Below are 22,324 nucleotides of genomic sequence, written 5' to 3' on the forward strand. Positions count from 1 at the left end.
CTCTGCAGAAAGGCCCCTTAGTGGTGGGTCATGTGCAAGTTTTACAACCCTGCTCCTCCGACTACCATATGCAGAGTAGTTAGATCTCTGGCCCAAGCTGGGCCAATCAGCTTCCTTCTTACATGAGTTTATTGTAACAGAGAATTCCTGGGAACTGAGTTCACTAATGATAGGTCTCAAGAAGGAAGATCCGGACCTCAATATCAATATTTCCATGCTTTCTAACACCACTTAATTCAGCCCTTTCATGACAACTTCAGTATCCTTCATATGAATACCGTTTTTTGAATAAGCTAGCTCAAGTTATTTTCTGCTGATTTGCAAAGCAAAGACCACTAATACAGTCGATTTCATTTTTAGTGTTTTATTATTTATCTGGGAGATTTTCTCTTGACAGACAGCGATCTATTCCCAAGGTGGTGGGCGGAGGGGGACAGTCATTGTTCCAGGTATTGCACTCACACAATTCCCCAGAATGGTAACTAACTAGTTATGTCCATAATTCACCAACCCACTGAATCAAAGGCTAATTTTTTTCATTAAAATTATTTCACTCAGTAACCCACTAGAAGGAAGATCCAAATACCAAATCCTACTTAAGAATTAGAGAGCTATATCCATTTCTGTGTTTAAGTCCATTTATATGGAGCTGGTTTTATCTGTTCATTCATGTGTTAAAGAATTCATGTGTTTGACATGCATTTTGCATCTACTTAACAGCTGAAAGGAAATTCTGAGCCGCCATATTTACCATTGTCAGGATCTCTGTAAATTAGCCTAGCTATGAGAGATCACTTGTACCCAGCGAAGACATTCAGTAGCTCTCACTGTGGCTCAGCATTTCAAATGAAAAGCTTTTTCCATCAATATGATTCCTTCTGCCCTCTCACCTTCCCTCTTCCTGAGCTACCATCTGGGTAGAGATGTATGAAGGCATTGCCAAAACTTGCTGTATCAGACAATAGGTGTCACTCTGTGACAGCATGCAAAAATTAACTGTTACCTTGGTGACCAGACCAGAATAAAAGAGTCCCATAGACTTAGATTTAGTATAGAGAGACCTGGCGGTTGGGTTGGGTGTGGTTTGTGCTCCAGCCAAACTGACTCACACATATCATAATGTCTGCTGTCCACTGAGCCCCTGTGACAGGGAAGAGTCAACAGGGAACATCTTGCTAGTGTCCAGGAGCCTGAGATAACGAACTTGGAAAGCCTTTGTCTATTAGGCAATTCTAAAATCCTTCGAATCAAAATGCAAATTTCAATTCTATATTCTCTCCAAGGAAAATATATTACTAGCTTTCATCTATAACACCATCATCTCATTTTAAAAGGGTTTTGGTTCTGAACCTCCTTTCTGTCTATGAGATAGAGTCCGAGATATGTTGAAATGAGATTGTTAAGAGCCCAGACTGTAGAATTTTCTCTGGCCATCCGAGTCACTTAGAAAGCCCCAAGCACTCTCTTTTTCCATGTATTATAATAAAACAAATTATTCTGGTGTCACAGATCTTGAATACCTACTAACCTTGATAAGCACTTACATCTAAACAAAAAGGGAATCAATTTGCATTTTCCTTTCTACTGGCTAACATAATGCTTCATTTTACAGTCGCCATTAAGGGTTATTGCTATCTTTACATACCACATTAGGCAGTGTGTGTCTATTGTTCATGCACAGGTCCATCAGAATGTTTCAGGTTGAAGGCATTTTTACAATGAAGTGGCTTTTGTCCTGTCCCAACACTATTATCTTGAATGTGTTTATCCCAACAGGTCTCTTCAAAACTGGAAAACTGTCCCCTGTAAGAACATGTCAGCGATCACCTTGCTTCACAATCAGAATTAACAAAGCTCACACTACTGTACATAAAATAGATAACTAAAAAGGACCTACTGTATGGCACAGGGAACTCTATTTATTATTCTTTAATAACCCATATGGGAAAAGAATCTGAAAAACAATGGATATATGTATATGTACAACTGATCTACTTTGCATACACCTGAAATTAAAGCAACTTTGTAAATCAACTATACTCTAATACAAAATTTTTTAAAAAAAGAATTAACAATATTTAAAGTCTCACCAAGCCTCAGTGAGCATGCATACACACACACACACACACACACACACAGCTTACCTGGATGGGCAGATAGATCAAATATTCTTGGACTGACCTTAATGAATTGAAAACTGCATAGACTCAAGAAATTCTTTGAAGGACTCATAGCATTCTAAACCATGTGAAGCTTTCAACCATGCCATGCCTGGCCTTTAAATTAGCATTTTTCCCTCTGATCTATGGCCTCTTAATTTTCTGGAGAAGAGGAAATAAACCACAGGCATTCATGAAACAAGCACCCATGTACGGGAAGAAATGGGAAGCATACTCCTACTGGAAACCACAAATAGTTGAGTTAGAATAATTGAGAAATGGCCACTGGCAGGTAGGGTAACACAATTATTATAGATGTAACCTTTGGGGAAGTAAAAGCCGAAAATCTTAACTGAGAAAGATAGATGCACTCCATGAAAAAGAATGATCACCAAAGACCCATTTCACAATGAAAAGCATATAAGTAGTGGTTGCAGAACACTATTCCAACAATGACAAATAGCTTGGTCAGAGGTTAAAAATTAAAGCATAAAATATTGATATTTTAAAATTGAGCTTTCATAATAAAAAACACCAAAGAACCATTTTCTCTTGGTATGTTTGGCAATCATATTTTAATGTATATTCAGCTATTCCTTATTTTATATTAGTCCTGTAACTTTTTCCTGCCCTGATTCCATTTCAAATCAAGAAAGTATAGGTCTGGATTATTTTGCCATTGTGAGAAGTCTGAATGAATCTTGAATGTCCAATTCTTAATATCTTTATTACTGAATAATCATATTGTGCAATGAAGAAACTAGATTCTAAGATTCTAACAGACAGGTAAAGTATCTTTAAATTTTGTTCAGGGCCTTGTGTGAAGTAGTTAACAATGATGGAAGAGATACTGATAAATAAAACTAACAGAAGCTCTGGCAGAACTAGTGATCCTTGGAATATATGGGTATCTTCCAAGGAGTTTAAAATACAATCACATTCCACTCAGAAACTACTCCTTTATGTGTCAGTCCAGTGAAAAGAAAAAAAAAAAAAACCACACACGTATTTATAAAACAAGGACTCTGTGACAGGGTCTGGAGTAAGCTCTGGGGAAGGAGAAGGGAAGGAGACTTTGCACCTGCTCTGTAGAATTTTCCAGCCCAGAATAGAGTCTGACAAGAAAGCAATCAAAACGCATATAATGTGGTAAGTGCTTGATTTCCCCGTGCAAGACTGAAAATCATTTCCACATCACCCTTGCCTCAATCTTCTTGATTATCCTATGGACCAGGTGCTAATTATCATCTCAGTTCACACTGGGACATTCTGAGACATTGGGAGATGACCTAGAGTTAGGTAGGAGGTCTGGGGGTGGACCTCCGTCTCCCCACTCCTAGCAGCAGGGAGTGGTGGTGATTTTCCACAGAGTTTCCATGGGAGTGTTGAGCCTGTGGCTATGTCTAAGTTCCTCCCAGAAGGATGTAAAGTCCTGGCGAAGCTGCTTAATTTCACTTGTGCTGGCTACTTCACCTCTTAGCTCCACACCAGATTGGGAATGCCCATCAAAATGTTGGCAGATTCCATAAATGCAAATTCAAAGAATCTGAAGAGCAGACACTGTCATTCAGAAGCTCTCCACATCCTCAGCCCATCCTCTTATTATAGTGCCAAATCCAAGTTTACTAAAGAAGTTGGGGAAACGAGAACTCGGATAAAAAGGGAGTGATTGTTTGTTGTTTTTTTTTCTGAAATAAAAATACTCATGATGACTGGAAGCTCCACCTAAAGGATTTTAAAATAAATTTTAAAACCAATAAAAGTTATTTAGGAGTAAATATTTGCATTATTCAAAGACTTTCTTTCTATGAAAGGGTTCCCTGAAGATTTCCTCTTAATGGTGTACTCCCTTGGTGCTTCTTAAATGCTATTTACAGACCATTAACTACTTGCAAAAAAGCAGGTAGAGAAAAACTGCCAAAGTATGAGAATCTCTTATTGATTAGCCAAAATTAAGAAAAGCCTCCCTGAGAGATGAAATTCGGTCTGCCAGAAGTGAATTTTCACAATGAATTTTGAAATAAATCCCTGATGGCAAGATTTCTTCCTTGAATGCAAACAGAACTCAGATTTTAAGCACATTATTTTTAATGCTACAGTGTTTGGGGATGAAAATATTAAAACTTTACAAACTATTACCAGGGTATTGATAATTAGGAGATTTTAAAAAACTTAATAAATAACATTATAATTGAAATCCAAATGCACAAAATTATGCCACATTTCTGCTTGATCCCTTAGCATTGACTTGTAGAAGTAATAGATAAAATGCACACATTTAAAAAAAAATATTTCTGACCTAAATTATTCAAACACTTTTCATTAATATCTTTCTGACCCAAATTAGCATCACCACAAAGACCTTTCCGAAACTTCCCAAGAACTGGGCATGAGCATTTTAAAAGGCTTCCTAATATTAGTTGAAAATGGTACTTCTTGTTATTTATTTTAAAAGAATTTGATTGCAAATTAAGTTGAACATATTTTTTATTTTAATTAGCAATTTGTATTTTCTGCTGTAAGCTATGTGTAAACTATTTGTATTTTCTGCTGTAAACAGATAGTTTACATTGTGGTATGTTCCTATGGAGTCTCAGTATTTCCTTGTTGATTTGTGTGAGTTCTTCACATATCAAGGATGGACAGTTCCTTTCATACTGGTTACAAACAATTTCTTCAGTTAGATGTGTGTACTTTTATTTCGTTTGTGAAATTTGTAACATGTGCTTTTGACTTTTTTCACCAATTTTTACCTAGAAAATGTTTTCTCCATAAATTACATAAAGAAGTTATTTATGTTTTCATCTGTTGTTTTCAATGTTTTTTCTCTATTGTTTTCAAAAATTTTCTTTTTAAATGTTTTTACCAGTGGATGAGTCAGGCTGCTCTCCTAATCTCTTTGAAACTGTTTTTTGCTTCATAATGCAGAAATTACAATAACTATTTTGTAAAATTTGGGGAATTCTGTGAAGTGGTATTTGAAAGCTCTTTTTTGTCCTCAGAAGCTGAAAACACTGAAATTTCAATAGTATTTAGTATTACGGTTGACCAGAATCTGATATGCCAAAAAGTTCCGACAATCTTAACCAAGCAAAGCAAAACAGAGTGCATCTTTCATAGCTTTGAACAACACAGAAGTCAGTATGCTTTGGCCAGATGTAAAATAATTAAACTTCATACGAGCATCTTTGAACCAAATCTTATGATGACTTTTTTACCCTTTTTTTCCCTTGTTTAATTTTTTTTTCCTCTTTAAAAATCATCTCCAAGTAACGCACAAGAAGAGATTGCCCCACCCCCTTGCCTCACTGCCCGGTTTAATATGGCTTGGACTGTCTTCTCATATCCCCAGCTCCTATATGAATCATTTTCAGCACTGAGTTCTGATCATTATATACAAGGTCACTTTTTAATTAGAACAATATAGTAAAACATATGCTCACAAGATAAATGAGGTACAAAGCTAGCTGTGGTACAGTGAACCCTTTTATTGGAAAGCCCTTAAAAATAATAAGCGTCATGTATAGTCCAGGGGCCTTTGCAACATATTTCAGTACAGCAAAGTGCCTGCCACAGTGAATGAATACCCTGTTATAGTGAACAATCATTTGGCAGCATAGGTTATTTTAATGGACACATCACTTTAAACGAAGCCTTCGCCATCTGTTCTGCCCTCTAATTACAGATGCAAAAGGAACATAATTCACAATTGCATCATAAAAAAGTAAGATATAAGTGATTTAAATGCATGTGGATCTTCCTTATTCAATGCAGTATGCAGCTGTTATGTTGTTTTCATGTTTCAAACACAAATGAGGATAGAAATCGTTCTTCTCTGATGGAGTGAATTCCCTGATACAGAACATTTTGGGGTGTGAATAAATGCAAAAGTGCTTCCTCTTCCAGCACCTTCCTATCACATGAGAGACAAGGCTCTTCTGTAATGCATTCTGCGTTCTGTTACCATGTGTGATGGACGGCATGTTTGTGTTAAAATCTAATGTTCGGTTGATTCTTTTTTAGGCTTTCTCATCTCAATGACTGCTCAAGTACTTGTACTTTTGTGATAACCAAACGGTTGGCTGTAGGTTGATGTGTTATAACAAAGAAATCCTCCTTCAGAGTAAGATGAGGACATGGTTACCCCAATAAGCATGTTGCTATACCTTACACAAATCCCTTTTGATTTTTCAAGACTAACTCTTTGGAGTTACAAGCAGAAAGATGGAGCTCCTTCCCTTTTCTCTAATTTTTCAAAAATACTTCAAAACTCCCTCATGAATTCACAAGTTAAGGATTACTTATTTAGGGAAGGATATTTTAATATACAACTTGAAGGTGAATTTAATGCCTTATTGTAAAACTTCCAGTGTAATTTAGTACTGACACAATCACAATGAATCAGAATATAATTTTGTTTTTTAAAGACAAAATTTGTTAAATTCATCCTAGAGATGCTCAATTTGTTTTCAAACAATGAAGCTGGATAGTAAAATGAAATGTTAATAAGGTAAAATATTTCATTCTTAGAACTAATTGCTGGGGGAATGGTGCTAAAAAATGGAATTAATTGGTGAAGAGTGCAAACAGCTTAAAAAGTTAAGAATATTATTTAAAATCTGTGCTGTAACCCTGAGAATGACAAGAAAAATGTCCCCTGCAAAAGTTTATACTTCAGATTCTCTATGGTTCTACAATGAATGAGATGCAGTTCCATAGTCATTGCTAATAAACAGGTGCTTTGAAGGTGTTAAGTCATTTAAAAATCCACCTTCCCCCAAAATAAAGTTTGTACTTCTAATTTATCTAACAACTATTTTTTATAGATCAAACAATATTTAGATAATCTAAATATCAACACTGCAATTATTGTATTCAAATTCATGTCCATTGGGTTGGTGATGCCATCCAACCATCTCATTCTCTGTCGTCCCCATCTCCTTCTGCCTTCTATCTTTCCCAGAATCAGGGTCTTCTCCAATGAGTCGGCTTTTCACATCAGGTGGCCAAAGTATTGGAGCTTCAGCTTTAGCATCAGCCCTTCCAATGAATATTCAGGACTGATTTCCTTTGGGATTGACTGGTTTGATCTCCTTGTAGTCCAAGGCACTCTCAAGAGACTTTTCCAACACCACAGTTCAAAAGCATCAATTCTTTGATGTCCAGCTTTCTTTATGGTCCAGCTCTCACATCCATACATGACTACTGGAAAAACCATAGCTTTGACTAGATGGACCTTTGTTGGCAAAGTAATGTCTCTGCTTTTTAATATGCTGTCTAACTTGGTCGTAGTTTTCCTTCCAAGGAGCAAGTATCTTTTAATTTCATGGCTGCAGTTATCATCTGCAGTGATTTTAGAGCCTAAGAAAATAAAGTCTGTCACTGTTTCCATTGTTTCCCCATCTATTTGCCATGAAGTATTGGGACCAGATCACATTATCTTTGTTTTTTGAGTGTTGAGTTTTAAGCCAGCTTTTCCACTCTCCTCTTTCACTTTCTCCTCTCACACTAGTTTGGTGTTGACTTTATTTATGATTCCTCCATGTGTCATATAAGACTTGATCATACATTGAAATTAGAAATAACCAAACAATTCATATCAATTAATCTATAAATAGCTTGATAATTACCATTATTCGTTTAAAAAAATATCACCTTTTTTTAGAAAAATAGCACACAATCAGAAATTTCCATCAAATTCACCTGAATATTCTTTCACATTTCAATGACATTATTTCTCAGAAAGTATACTAAAGGGACGCTTACTTCTCGCAAGTAAGAAGTAAGCTTCCCAAACCAGTTAGCAGCAAAATGAAAGATGTAAAGACAATGAATTTAAAATAAAATGTACTTAATAAGTTTAAAGTTTATATTATATTTCTTCTAATTTTCTAATTTTTTGGTATTTTTATTTTTAATTTTATTGAAATCTAGTTGATTCGCAATGGTTGATTCACAATGTTGTGTTAGTTTCAAGTGCACACCAAAGTGATTCAGTGTTATATGTAGACATATATATATTCTTTTTTTACATCCTCTTTTATAGGTTATTACACGACATGGAGTGTATTTACCTGTGCTATACAGTAGGTCCTTATTCATTCAGTTCAGTTCAGTTTAGTTGCTCAGTCATGTCCAACTCTGAGATCCCATGGACTACAGCATGGCAGGCTTCCCTGTTCATCACCAACTCCCAGAGCTTACTCAAACTCATGTCCATTTAGTCAGTGACTCTATCTGGCCATCTCATCCTCTATTGTCCCCTTCACCTCCTGCCTTCAATCTTTCCCAGCATAACGGTCTTTTCAGATGAGTCAGCTCTTCGCATCAGGTGGCCAAAGTATTGGAGCTTCAGCTTCAGCATCAGCCCTTCCAATGAATATTCAGGACTGATTTCCTTTAGGATTGACTGGTTGGACCTCCTTGCAGTCCAAGGGACTCTCAAGAGTCTTCTCCAACACCACAGTTCAAAAGCATCAATTCTTGATGGTCCAACACTCACATCACAATGCTCACACGACTACTGGAAAAACCATAGCTTTGACTAGATGGACCTGTGTTGGGAAAGTAATGTTGCTGCTTTTTAATATGCTGTCTAGGTTGGTCATCGCTTTCCTTCCAAGGAGCAAGCGTCTTTTAATTTCGTGGCTGTGGTCACCATCTGCAGTGATTTTGGAGCCCAAGAAAATAAAGTCTGTCACTGCTTGCATTGTTTCCCCGTCTATTTGCCACGAAGTGATGGGACCAGATCCCATGATCTTCATTTTTTGAATGTTGAGTTTTAAGCCAACTTTTTCACTCTCCTCTTTCACTTTCATCAAGAAATCTCTTTAGTTTCTCTTCATTTTCTGCCATAAGGGTGGTGTCATCTGCATATCTGAGGTTATTGATAGTTCTCCCAACAATCTTGATCCCAGCTTGTGTTCCACCAAGTCTGACATTTCATATAGTGTACTCTGCATAGAAGTTAAATAAGCAGAGTGACAATATACAGCCTTGACATATTCATTCCCAATTTGGAACCAGCCTGTTGTTCCATATCTGGCTCTAACTGTTGTTTCTTGACCAGCATACAGATTTCTCAGGAGGCAGACAAGGTGGTCTGGTATTCCCATCTCTTCAAGAATTTTTCACAGTTTGTTGTGATCCACACTGTCAAAGGCTTTAGCATACATAGTCAATGAAGCAGAAGTAGATGTTTTTCTGAAATTCTTTTGCTTTTTCTATGATCTAACAGATGTTGGCCATTTGATTTCTGGTTCCTCTGCCTTTTCTAAATCCAGCTTGAACATCTGGAAGTATTCAGTGTACATACTGTTGAAGCCTGGCTTGGAGAATTTTGAGCATTACTTTGCTGGTATGTGACACGCATGCAATTGCGCAGTCGTTTGAGCACTCTTTGGCACTGCCCTTCTTTGGGATTGGAGTGAACGTTGGCCTCTCCCAGTCCCGCGGCCACTCTGGGTTTCCACATCTGCTGCCATTGAGTGCAGCGCTGTCGCAGCACCATCTTTCAGGACTTGGAAGAGCTCATCTGGAATCCCATCACCTCCACTGGCTTTGTTCACAGTGATGCTTCCTAAGGCCCACTGGACTTCACATTCCAGGATGTCTGGCTCTAGGTGAGTGATCACACCATCGTGATTATCTGGCTCGTGAAGATCTTTTTTGTACAGTTCTTCTGTGTATTCTTGCCACCTCTTCTTAATATCTTCTGCTTCTGTTAGGTCCATACCATTTCTGTCCTTTATTGTGCCCATCTTTGCATGAAATATTCCCTTGGTATCTATAATTTTCTTGAAGAGATCTCTAATCTTTCCCATTCTATTGTTTTCCTCTATTTTTCGGCATTGATTACTTTGGAAGGCTTTCTTATCTCTCCTTGCTATTCTTCGGAACTCTGCATTCAGATAGATATATCTTTCCTTTTCCCCTTTTCCTTTTGCTTCTCTTCTTTTCTCAGCTATTTGCAAGGCCTCCTCATACAACCATTTTGCCTTTTGCATTTCTTTTTCTTGGGGATGGTTTTCATCACCATCTCCTGTACAATGTTATGAACTATTATGGTATATATATTTTATTCACAAATTCCTAATTTAATTAAATTTTTATGATGAATGATGGACTAGGAAAACTTCTGTTACTTGTCATACTGATTTTTAATTCTTTGTAAACTTCAAAGTCTTTTTACGATTTTTTAAACTATAGCTTGAGAGGAGGTGAGTGGGAGAAATTCGGAAGGTAAAAAAAAAAATCTGTTAAACATTTTTACTTTTCTCTGTTAACCAGCTATGTGGACGTATCTTATAATTACAGGTTATATACTAAGTAATTCTGTAACTGTAGAACATCAGGATGGATCAAATACAAAAACAACAAATTCAGTGTTAGCAATCCATATGTTCGGACATACATTTAAATTTTCTCTTTATTTTTTACGTTATTTTTATGGTAGCCAATAATTTAACTAGTAATAAATATAAATTTCAGGGAAGTCAAGATGAAAGGATTGTGTCCTTGGTAATAGTGTCTATATCTAAAACCCTTTACATTATTTTTATTTTAGATGATTTCAGAAAAGAAAGTCAAATTAATATTTCTGAACATGTAACTTTCTGGACAAGACTGTTTTCAATAGATATCATGTAACAGATCACTTCTTTTATTTAAATATGTATTAGTTGCCCTTGGAAAGGACAAATGAATCAGCACCAAAATAGATCTTCAGATCAGATCAGATCAGTCGCTCAGTCGTGTCCGACTCTTTGCGACCCCATGAATCGCAGCACGCCAGGCCTCCCTGTCCATCACCAACTCCCGGAGTTCACCCAGACTCACGTCCATCGAGTCAGTGATGCCATCCAGCCATCTCATCCTCTGTCGTCCCCTTCTCCTCCTGCCCCCAATCCCTCCCAGCATCAGAGTCTTTTCCAATGAGTCAACTCTTCGCATGAGGTGGCCAAAGTACTGGAGTTTCAGCTTTAGTATCATTCCTTCCAAAGAAATCCCAGGGCTGATCTCCTTCAGGATGGACTGGTTGGATCTCCTTGCAGTCCAAGGGACTCTCAAGAGTCTTCTCCAGCACCACAGTTCAAAAGCATCAATTCTTCGGCGCTCAGCCTTCTTCACAGTCCAACTCTCATATCCATACATGACCACAGGAAAAACCATAGCCTTGACTAGACGAACCTTTGTTGGCAGAGTAATGTCTCTGCTTTTCAATATGCTATCTAGGTTGGTCATAACTTTCCTTCCAAGGAGTAAGCATCTTTTAATTTCATGGCTGCAGTCACCATCTGCAGTGATTTTGGAGCCCAGAAAAATAAAGTCTGACACTGTTTCCACTGTTTCCCCATCTATTTCCCATGACGTGGTGGGACCAGATGCCATGATCTTCGTTTTCTGAATGTTGAGCTTTAAGCCAACATTTTCACTCTCCACTTTCACTTTCATCAAGAGGCTTTTGAGTTCCTCTTCACTTTCTGCCATAAGGGTGGTGTCATCTGCATATCTGAGGTTATTGATATTTCTCCTGGCAATCTTGATTCCAGCTTGTGTTTCTTCCAGTCCAGCGTTTCTCATGATGTACTCTGCATATAAGTTAAATAAGCAGGGTAACAATATACAGCCTTGACGAACTCCTTTTCCTATTTGGAACCAGTCTGTTGTTCCATGTCCAGTTCTAACTGTTGCTTCCTGACCTGCATACAAATTTCTTACCTTACTTCTATTTTTCAGTTAAATTACAAATAATATCCTTTTTTTGCATTGTTTTCAGTTGCATTTAGTGTAAAGGATGTGTGATTTGTTTAACAAAAATATTTGCTGGCTAGCCATAAATTCAGCTTCATTTTAGAAATTTCAAAGCTATCAATTGCTAGTAAACTTTAAAAGGAATTTAAACATAAATGTTTTTATTTGTTGAATGGCCTGTAAGTGAATCCATTTGGGGATGAAGGACGCTAATAAGGGTCCACTTGGAGGTGAGAGTGTGCAGGGAGTCATAGCTAATTTCATCAAGCAGAAGACACTGCAGCTCACCCTCCCACAGAAGAAAGTCATATGTGATACATGAGAAGCAATGATTCCTAGTTGTATATTAATGAAGTACAACAAAGTCTTTGCTCTGGGAAAATCACCTGAGTCTAGTATTGCAAGTCCTTTACTAAGACCACTCAGCCCAACATAGTATCACATTAATATTAGAACCATGTTGTAATTTTGGTCACTGAGAGCCAATGACATTTACAGATCATGTATATGAGTGGTGATGATGGATGATGCTGCTGATGGTGACATTGATGATGAGGATGATGTGATGAAGAAGATGAAGTTGATAATAGCACTGAAGATAATACTGCTGCTGATGATGATGACATTTAGCAAATATGAAATGACTATATGTTAAACACTTTTCTTTTCTGATTAATTTTTGTTACATTTAATCCTCTCAACAACCCTGTGAGAAAGTCACCAGAACATTAGAAAGGACATACCACCAGAATGAGAAGCTCTAGCGAACATCACTGGTTTTGTGAAAAGTCTTTACTAACTTATATTGGCCCATAGGAGGAACTGATGCTGAAGCTGAAGCTCCAATACTTTGGCCGCCTGATGTGAAGAGCCAATCCATTGGGGAAAACCCTGATGCTGGGAAAGATTCAGGGCAGGACGAGAAGGGGGCAAGAGAGGATGAGATGATTGGATGGCCTAACTGACTCAATGGACATGAGTTTGAGCAAACGCCGGGAGATAGTGAAGGACAAGGAAGGCTGGTGCGCTGCAGTCCATGAGATCACAAAGGGTTGAATGCAACTCAGAACCTGAACAACATTGGCTCACTTATACCAGCCTTAATTCCTTATGTTGTAAGTCCATTCTTACTTGGCAAAAATTTGATTAGGGTGATTGAAGGAAAACTGCTTCAAAAGTATTCTATCTTGAAATTAATCAAAAATTTAAAAGTCATTGCTATTTAACCTATATAGGCATATAGTCATCTGGTCCTATCACTTCATGGGAAATAGATAGGGAAACAGTGTCAGACTTTATCTTTGGGGCTCCAAAATCACTGCAGATGGTGACTGCAGCCATCAAATTAAAAGACGCTTACTCCTTGGAAGGAAAGTTATGACCAACCTAGATAGCATATTGAAAAGCAGAGACATTACTCTGCCAACAAAGGTTCGTCTAGTCAAGGCTATGGTTTTTCCTGTGGTCATGTATGGATGTGAGAGTTGGACTGTGAAGAAGGCTGAGTGCTGAAGAATTGATGCTTTTGAACTGTGGTGTTGGAGAAGACTCTTGAGAGTCCCTTGGACTGCAAGAAGATCCAACCAGTCCATCCTGAAGGAGATCAGCCCTGGGATTTCTTTGGAAGGAATGATACTAAAGCTGAAACTCCAGTACTTTGGCCACCTCATGCGAAGAGTTGACTCATTGGAAAAGACTCTGATGCTGGGAGGGATTGGGGGCAGGAGGAGAAGGGGACGACAGAGGATGAGATGGCTGGATGGCATCACTGACTCGATGGACGTGAGTCTGGGTGAACTCCGGGAGTTGGTGATGGACAGGGAGGCCTGGCGTGCTGCGATTCATGGGGTCGCAAAGAGTCAGACACGACTGAGCAAATGAACTGAACTGAGGCATATAGTATATACACTAAGTAACTTATTTCCCTAAAATCAAAATAAATGACTAAATCAATATATATATCTAGAAATGGTGAGAAAACAACAACAAAAAAGACCCTGAAATGCAGCACCTCTGTGCTCAAGACAACAAAAAGTAATTAAGCATCTATCAACATACAACTGCTATACGAAAAACACTGGGTTAGATGCTGTGGAGGGAACAAAGAGAATTAATATTTGTCCTAAGGAGTGACCCATCCAATTAGGAGTGCAAAGATGAACTCATAAAACTACAATAATATAAGACTGAAAGACAGAGCATTTCTAATTAGTTACTTGGAAAATACCAAATCACTTTCCTCTTTCTTTAAACCTCCTTCATAACATTTATTTCAACTGGACAGGAGTCATCTCTCCTACCAGGCTTTCATAATCCTTTGTCATTCTTATAAAACGTGTTCCTCATTGGGCTGAGCCTGTTTGCACCTCTGTTTTCACATCTATGAAATGGAATCCTGAGTAACAGCCTCATAGGGTTATTGTCAGCACTCTGATCTTTTCCAGTCCTGTGGAAAAGGACATTTATTGTCAATGACATTGACATTTATCGTCAATGACAATAAATGATTAGAATATTTCCTAGCCCATGAGAATATCACCGTCTTATTGTTACCACCGACATCTCTACTGAATTTCTTGACCAGATTTGTAAACTTCATACCATCTTGTTCACAATTCAAACAGCTTCTAGAAAACTACAATAGGTATTTTATGTGTTTTCTCAAATGAGAATAATGAAGTATATGATAAAGACTAATGGTGCAATGCGTATCCAGAGGGTGCATGCTCACTCATCTCTAGAGAAATCAAGGCAGACTTGCTGAGGAATGTGAATTGAAAGGTACAAGGGAACAAAAACAACCTCCTTCTGGGTAGGAAACTAGATTGAGGCACAGGTCACTGGAACATACATAGAAGAGAGGTGGCTGGAATGGAGAAGTGTGTTAGGTAAGCGATGAAAAACAAACTCACCTCAGGTGTCACTGAAGTAATTTAGCAATGAATATCTGAGAGCCTCAAGTACACAGGGCCATAGAAATAGGATAGAATCAGGATGTAGAAGTGACAAGACTCAGTAGGAGCACATCGCTGCTGTCACATAGGGAGCAAGAGGAAAAGAGAAGAAGGAAAAAAAATCAGAGATGCATCTCAGTTTCTGAGTTTGGATAACAAAAGCAATGATAATTATAGAAATGGGAAAATGAAAGAGAAAGCAGAGCTTGCTTTTCTAAGGGGAGACTGGAAGTGAGTTTAACATAGGTGGAGTTTGAGGTTCACAGGTTATCAAATTGGACATGCTTACTAAGTCTGTCATATGAGGTTGAATCACTGAGGGGAAAGCGAAATTAGAGAGTTAAAAGCAACAATTAACCCTTTAATGTAAGTGACCCATGTCCTTGTAAGTTCAGTATCAAGATTCATAGGTATTCACAGGCTCTTAACAGAAGTCCCTTGGGGCCAACATCAAGGAGAAGAGGGACAAAACCAAGGTAGCCATTCTTTTAAAAAAAATTTTATTGGTGTATAATTGCTTTGTCTGCTGTACAGCAAAGTGACTCAGCTATATGAATACATATATCCCTTCTTTTTTGTATTTCCTTCCCTTCTAGGTCACCAGAGAACACTGAATAGAGTTCCCAGCTCTATACAGTCAGTTCTTATTTGTTATCTATCTTATGCATAGCAGTGTATATATGTCAATCCCAAACTCCCAACCCATCCCATCCTTCCTTTCCCCATTTGGTGTCTATATCTTTGTTCTCTACATCTGTGTTTCTATTTCTGCTTTGCAAATAAGATCATCTGTACTATTTTTCTAGATTCCACACATATGAGTTAATATATATAATATTTGTTTTTCTCTTTATGATTTATTTCACTCTGTTCGTATTTCCTTGGCCTTGGTTCTACAAGGATACAGGGTATGGGACCCGCACTGTGCTTTACACAGTGACAGTTCTCTTTCCTTTTCCTGAAGCCACAGTCTAGCTCGAAGAAACAAAGTTAGTGAGAGACAAAGTAAGGCCTCCTGGCTCAACTCAGCTCCCAGTACACACACCAGAGGGACAAGGTGGCCCACAGCCTGTATCAGCATAAATACAAATGGGCTGAAATAGATCTTTTACCTAAAATAAATGTCAAATAGTATGCAAATAAAAATATATTTTTGTCGGAAAGACCTTGGACAAGGCAGAACACAAATGTTTATTTAAAAGAATTTTTAAACTCTGATTCAGACTAGGAAAGTCAGGCCAGTCGCTGAATCCCATGGGACAAGCACATGCGAGGGTCTCCACCCAGTAAGTTAGCTTTTAATGGTGTGTTTACAAAACCACATGTCCTCAACTAAAACTAAGAAAAACTCCCAAAACATATCAATTCCAAGTGCATGCTGCTACTGCGGCTAAGTCGCTTCAGTCGTGTCCGACTCTGTGCGACCCCATAGACAGCAGCCCACCAGGCTTCCAGTCCCTGGGATTCTCCAGGCAAGAACACTGGAGTGGGTTGCCATTTCCTTCTCCAATGCATGAAAGTGAAAAGTGAAAGTGAAGTCGCTCAGTCGTATCCGACTCTTAGCGACCCCATGGACTGCAGCCTACCAGGCTCCTCCGTCCATGGGATTTTCCAGGCAAAAGTACTGGAGTGGGGTGCCATTGCCTTCTCCGCCAAGTGCATGACCCAGGTCTAAATAAAGAAGAGAGGAAATGTTTGGTCATGTATATACATCAAATTCATGGACCTTTCCAGTTGCGATACCAACAATGCCTAAAATTGAGATTATATTTTTCAGTGTTCACTTATCTGTTTAAACATGCTTATTTCCCATAATTATAATGGGGGAAAAAATGCAGTCCACTGTTAGAAGATAAGGGACAAGAAAGAAAGAAAGAAAACAATCATACAGATATGTGTAGTTTGTCCATCTTACAGATAAGAAAACTGAGGGAGATGAAATGAGTATCCAAGTTCAATGAAGGGAGCACAAGGCTGGACAGGATTAGACTAGAACAGAAGCCTTCCCAGCACCCAATCCATGAGCTTTCCCCACAAAATTGTTGCCTCTCAGGAAGAAGAGACTCAGAAGAAAACATTAAGAGATATTCCCTACCCTAGGGTTTGACAGATAACCTCTGATGGAAAGTTCCTTCTGTGTTTTGAGTCAAGAGGTAGAAATACAATGGATAGCATAGGGAAAGAGGAGAGTCAAGGCTAATCACTTTGCTGCTTTTGAGAAGATCTGCTTAGAATGTTCAATATCTATTTCAGAATTTTCACAATGAAAACCTGTGAAACAATGTACTCTCTGGAAAAGAATGGACTAGAAGAGGCAAAAACGGAAAAGGAAAAGTGAAACAAATTTCCCAGAAGTTCACATCTCATCATCCCATGAAAATCCCCTAGACATAACCTTCACTTTTCTTTCCCACAACTGCAAACTAGGTTTCTGTTTACTTCTGTTCAGCTTTTTTTTTTTTTTTTCCTGCTATAAGTAGACTTAGCAATCACATCTGAGAGTTGCCAAATGATGTTCTATGCAGAATGTCAGTTTGAGAGTCTGGAGGGTGAAGGATGAAGAGACCCCAGAGGAATATCCAAGAGCCCAGAGAAATGAAGACCCAATGGCTCTGGGAAGAGGAAGGGGGCATTAGGCAGAGGCAGAAGGACAAAGTTATGCTCAGTTTGCAGTTTGCCCCATAAACCATCTCTGAGATATGAAAATAAAAGTGTCAATCTGAGATAACTTGTAGGTTTCTGGAAATAATCAAGGCTCTATTGAAGTGTAAGTGAACATGACTAGATTCTGGAAATAATGAATTTAGGAACTCCAGAAGTGAAAACAAAAGGCAATGAATGAAATCCACCTCCTTCAAGACATAATGCTTTTATCAATAAGTCAAAATTATTGCCAGACTTCCCAGGTGCCTCAGTGCTAAAGAATCTGCCTGCCAATGCAGGAGACTCAGGTTTGATATCTAGGTCAGGATATCCCCTGGAAGAGGAAATGGCAACCCACTCCAGTATTCTGGCTGGGAAATCCCATGACAGAGGAGTCTGGTGTGCTATGGTCCGTGGGATCACAAAGGAGTCAGACACAACTGAACACACATGTACAAAACTATTGCCACATAATTGTTCAAAGGCAAATCAAGTTCAAAACAGATATTCTAAGTTCATCAGCTATAAGACTCCCTTAAACTGCTACTGCTGCTAAGTTGCTTCAGTCGTGTCCGACTCTGTGAGACCCCAGAGACGGCAGCCCACCAGGCTCCCCCGTCCCTGGGATTCTCCAGGCAAGAACACTGGAGTGGGTTGCCATTTCCTTCTCCAGCGCATGAAAGTGAAAAGTGAAAGTGAAGTCGCTCAGTCGTGTCCGACTCCTAGTGACCCCATGGACTGCAGCCCACCAGGCTCCTCCGTCCATAGGATTTTCCAGGCAAGAGTGCTGGAGTGGGGTGCCATTGCCTTCTCCCAAGACTCCCTTAAAGAGGAGGTTAAATGAGTGTGAATCGAAGCTAGTCAATATGTCCTCTATTTTCAAGAAACTTGTTTCTCAACTTGAAACTATTAGTTTTTAGAGTAAATATGTTTACTTAAAAGATTCTTAGAAAGGAGCTAATCTCAAACAGTTTCCTATCAATGTGATCTCTTTATATCTTAGCCTCAAGCAGTGTTCTCTAAAATGAAATTATAGCACAGTTTTAGAGAATAAAGTTCTTGAAATGACTTGGATAAAGGATATATTTTCAAATGATATAAAGTGGCATTGTCAATAGAAGAAGGCGCTAAACTGAGAAATTTTGAAAAGGCAATGGGAAGGGAAGCTCAGCTAGATTTTATAAACCAGCTAATGTGCGATTGATCTGAGTTCCACTGTTAGGGTTTAAATGGAACTCCCCTCTGGCGTTCACATCCTAACCATAACCTTTCTTCAGCTTGAACATGGGGCCTGTAGGGATTTGAGCTACCACACCCTTCTCTCTGTGTACATAAAATATTTTTGGAGTGCTCTTTAGAACCTGTCTGCTCTGAGACCCGTAAGTCCACTCTAAAGACAAGAGGTTTAACTTGAGATGGACTTTTGTCATTGAGGATGGCTCATAAATCATCGTCCGTTGAGCCTCTTTAGAGGATGAAAAGACATCTGAAATAGCATCCTGCATTCAGAAGGTCTAGAAAGACACCCAGGAAGAGTGATCCTCTCTAAGCTGTTGAACTTGGTCATAAGCCATCAGAGGTTTCCTGGTGGCTCAGTCAGTAAAAAATCTGCCTGCAATGTGAGAGACCTGAGTTTGATCCCTGGGTTGGGAAGATCCCTTGGAGAAGGGCTTGACAACCCACTCCAGTATTCTTGCCTGGAGAATCCCCATGGACAGAGGAGCCTGGCAGGCTGCAGTCTATGGAGTCACAAAGAGTCAGATACAACTGAGTGACTAGGCACAGCACATAAGCCTTCAAATCCAAATGGGTTCGGTGTTTTGAATTTCAAATCCCTTCTCTTCTAACACAGATAGAAATAATACAAAAAAGTTTCCCTATGCAGCTGCAAATAAAAAATTATAATAAAATGCATCAAGTAAAAACTAATGATGAAGAAAATAATAATTAAAAAAACTAGCGATTGCAACAATCAAACCCCAACAAATCACACAGCTGTGTCCCTGCCTTCAGCCCATATGATTCTTAAATGATTGCATTCAACTTATGTGCTTGTTTTAAAGTTTTATTGCCAAAATGTTCCCAGAAAAGTATTGTGCTTTCTGGCCTTGTGATAATCAGAGATACCAATGTGAGTTGTTGCTTTTGTTTTTCCCCCCTATCTTTTGGATCATATAAATGTACATGGTTTTCAGTCTTGCTTCCTGCATTTGTTTTTTTCCCTCTAGGACCATTTCTGGGGATCTCAAGAGAATGAAAGAAACCACTGTGACCAAGCTGGAATGCATGAAAACCATACCACCTCCTCACAGAGGACGAGGAACGGATCCCACGACTCTGTACTTGCCCTTGTCTTCTCCCCTTCCCTCTAGCTACACCTTCATTGCTACCCAGGCCAACTCTGCCCTAGCTCCCTGGCCAAAGGGAAGATGGCTAGATCTCCTGGGGCCATGATGTGCGGCCTGAGAGGAAGTGTTGTCTTTGGGGAAATAGCAAGATTGGGTGACTACCTTAAAGTCAATACTATTTATCTTCACCTCTTGTCCTGTGGGCTGACAAAGGGGCACCACTGTTAGGCCCAACCCCCCTGCACAGCTGCAATAGAAAGAAGGCAGGGACTTGTACTTTCAAGTGTCAGACCCTTTGTGCCTGACTACTAGTTTATGAGGCTGATGTCAAGCATGGCAGTCAATGAAGTCTTTGTCCTAGGTGTACAGGGCAGGACAGTGGAAAAACTGCCCTCTCTTATATCCCAGGCTCATCCATCTTCCCCTCACCCTGGTTCTCAACTTCTCTGTCTCTTGAGCCGACAGAGAGAGGATCCCTCCTGGGTTAATGTACTGGAAAATTGCTCTGCATGTTTATGAGGGGGTCCCTTCCAAATGAAAGAAAAAAGGAAAGGGGAAAAAAACGGGGAAGAAGAGTCGTTTTTTCCCACTGAACTCATTGGCCTTATGCATGTGGGTCTGACCCTGATTAAGAAAATCTCAATGCCCTGCTAGGAGCTTTATTGTCCAGTTTGGCAGAACGCACTTCCGATTGAATTTTTTTTTTATTATTTATAATCACAAAGTGGTTTTGAACGGCGACTCCCATCACCCATCCCACCACCACTACACACACACACACACACACACACACCACACACATACAAACACACAACTAAGCCCTTACCTTTAAAGAGGCCCCATCCACTCACATCCAGTTTTCCTCACAACAATCTATCCTCCTTTTTAAAGCTGGTTTCCCCAAGGGAATTCCTTATAAATAGCAAATATGTTGTTTTCATACAGTTGTATGGAAGTTGGACTGTGTGAACTTTGCCATGGACTTGGACCCCAGAGGTGGCTGCCTTCCATGAAATCACATTTGCTTATTTTAACTTACTTTTTTTTTTTTTTTTTAGCTAAAAATAATATCCTCTATCTCCAACCTCTTCCTTCATTCCCAAATTTTATTCCTCCATGCAAGGCTTGAGACTAAAACAAAATGTCACATAAGTGGTTAAGGCATCTACTAGGTATCAATTATGTATGCTCCGTCTAGAGCGGACCAAGAGATTTTTACAAAACTAACCTGAGACCTTCCAGAAACTTCTGAACAGAAATCATGGAAATTGGAAACACAAGATTATAGATAATTGTTTCCTCTAGAAGCCAGCAGGCACACAGCAAGTGTTTTTTTGTTTGTTTGTTTCAGAAAATGAAGAAAAAAGCACTTAGCAGCTCAGTGCATTTTCTTCAGCCTGATTTTCAGAAATTGCTTTATGTTTCCATGGATTATTAGTTTGGCCAGAGAAATTGGAGATGGGGAAATATTTGCACGTAAAAGCTGAAATTCACTGGTGACAGAAGGAAAATTTTTTTTAGGGAAATTTGTGGAAAAGTCACAAAACTGACTCAAATTAAAAAGGTTAATCAAAGAGAATTACTATTCCACCCTCAACCCCAACTCCAGTGGTGGCTTCTGTCCTTGTTTTGAGTTGATGACACCAACCTTGAGGCAAATCCTACATTAAAGTTGAATTCCCTGGTAACTGAATGACCAAACCACCTTTCCTGTTAGGAAGTTTTTTGCAGAAGGTGACAGAAAACAATTACAACCGATTTTTCAGTTCTGTGTATGATGTCCAAAAAGCGAGAAGTTTCTATGAAACAATTCCATTCCTGCATGTGAGGAATTTCCTGGGTTGTTGATTTTTCTTTTTCTCTTTCTCACTGTATATTTTTCACCAAGATTTCCTTCTGATTGAAACCTAACTTTCTTTTCTGCAATTTCCATTGCTGTACCACTGACAAGAAAGGGGCTCATTGAAACATTTTGCAAGATGACAAAAAGAAAAAGGGGAAAGCTGACAAATCAGGCTCAGGAGAGGGGGGAGGCATTAAGTCTAACACAAACATTAATAGGGACCCCTAATCTCTTCTCCCGCCTCCTTTGATAGAAGGAGGTCAGAGCGCCTGGTCCCCACGCCTGCTCCCTCAAGACCGATAACAAGCAGATGTTACTGTAACATGCTCAGGGAATCAAGCATAAATATGACCTCTGACCCCGGCTGTCAGCTGATCCACTGAGCCTCTTAGAAATAGACTCTTCACGTTGATGAATCCCCCCTCTTTCCCACCAGCCCCCTCCCCAGGCCTGGCGCCCCCACCTCGGGTTTCTATGCCCGTGGCTGCCGCCCTGGCCCTTGCACAGTTGCGCTCGGTGTAACCTTTCTCTTCACGGAGGTCAAAGGCCCAAGACCTCAGGCCAGCCTCTTTTCTTGCTAAAGGCCAGCTGATGAATCATTCCAACTTGAAGGGAACAGAGGAG

General features: G+C 39.2%; 1 long non-coding RNA gene across 3 annotated transcripts in view; it reads right to left on the reverse strand.

The window, feature by feature from the left end:
- The window catches only part of LOC112580907, a 32,287-nt gene extending 11,509 nt beyond the window's left edge, over positions 1-20,778 (reverse strand). For 2 of the 3 annotated variants that reach the window (XR_006546929.2, XR_006546930.2), the window contains exons 1-2: positions 20,684-20,778; positions 1,646-1,803 (exon numbers count right to left, since the gene is read on the reverse strand). This is a non-coding gene — a long non-coding RNA (uncharacterized LOC112580907). The remainder of the gene's footprint in view (positions 1-1,645; positions 1,804-20,683) is intronic. The other variant, XR_006546928.2, reaches the window with a different exon arrangement.
- Positions 20,779-22,324: the final 1,546 nt, after the last annotated feature.

The sequence above is a fragment of the Bubalus bubalis genome, chromosome 20 (assembly GCF_019923935.1).
Source record: "Bubalus bubalis isolate 160015118507 breed Murrah chromosome 20, NDDB_SH_1, whole genome shotgun sequence".
NCBI classification, from domain to species: domain Eukaryota; kingdom Metazoa; phylum Chordata; class Mammalia; order Artiodactyla; family Bovidae; genus Bubalus; species Bubalus bubalis.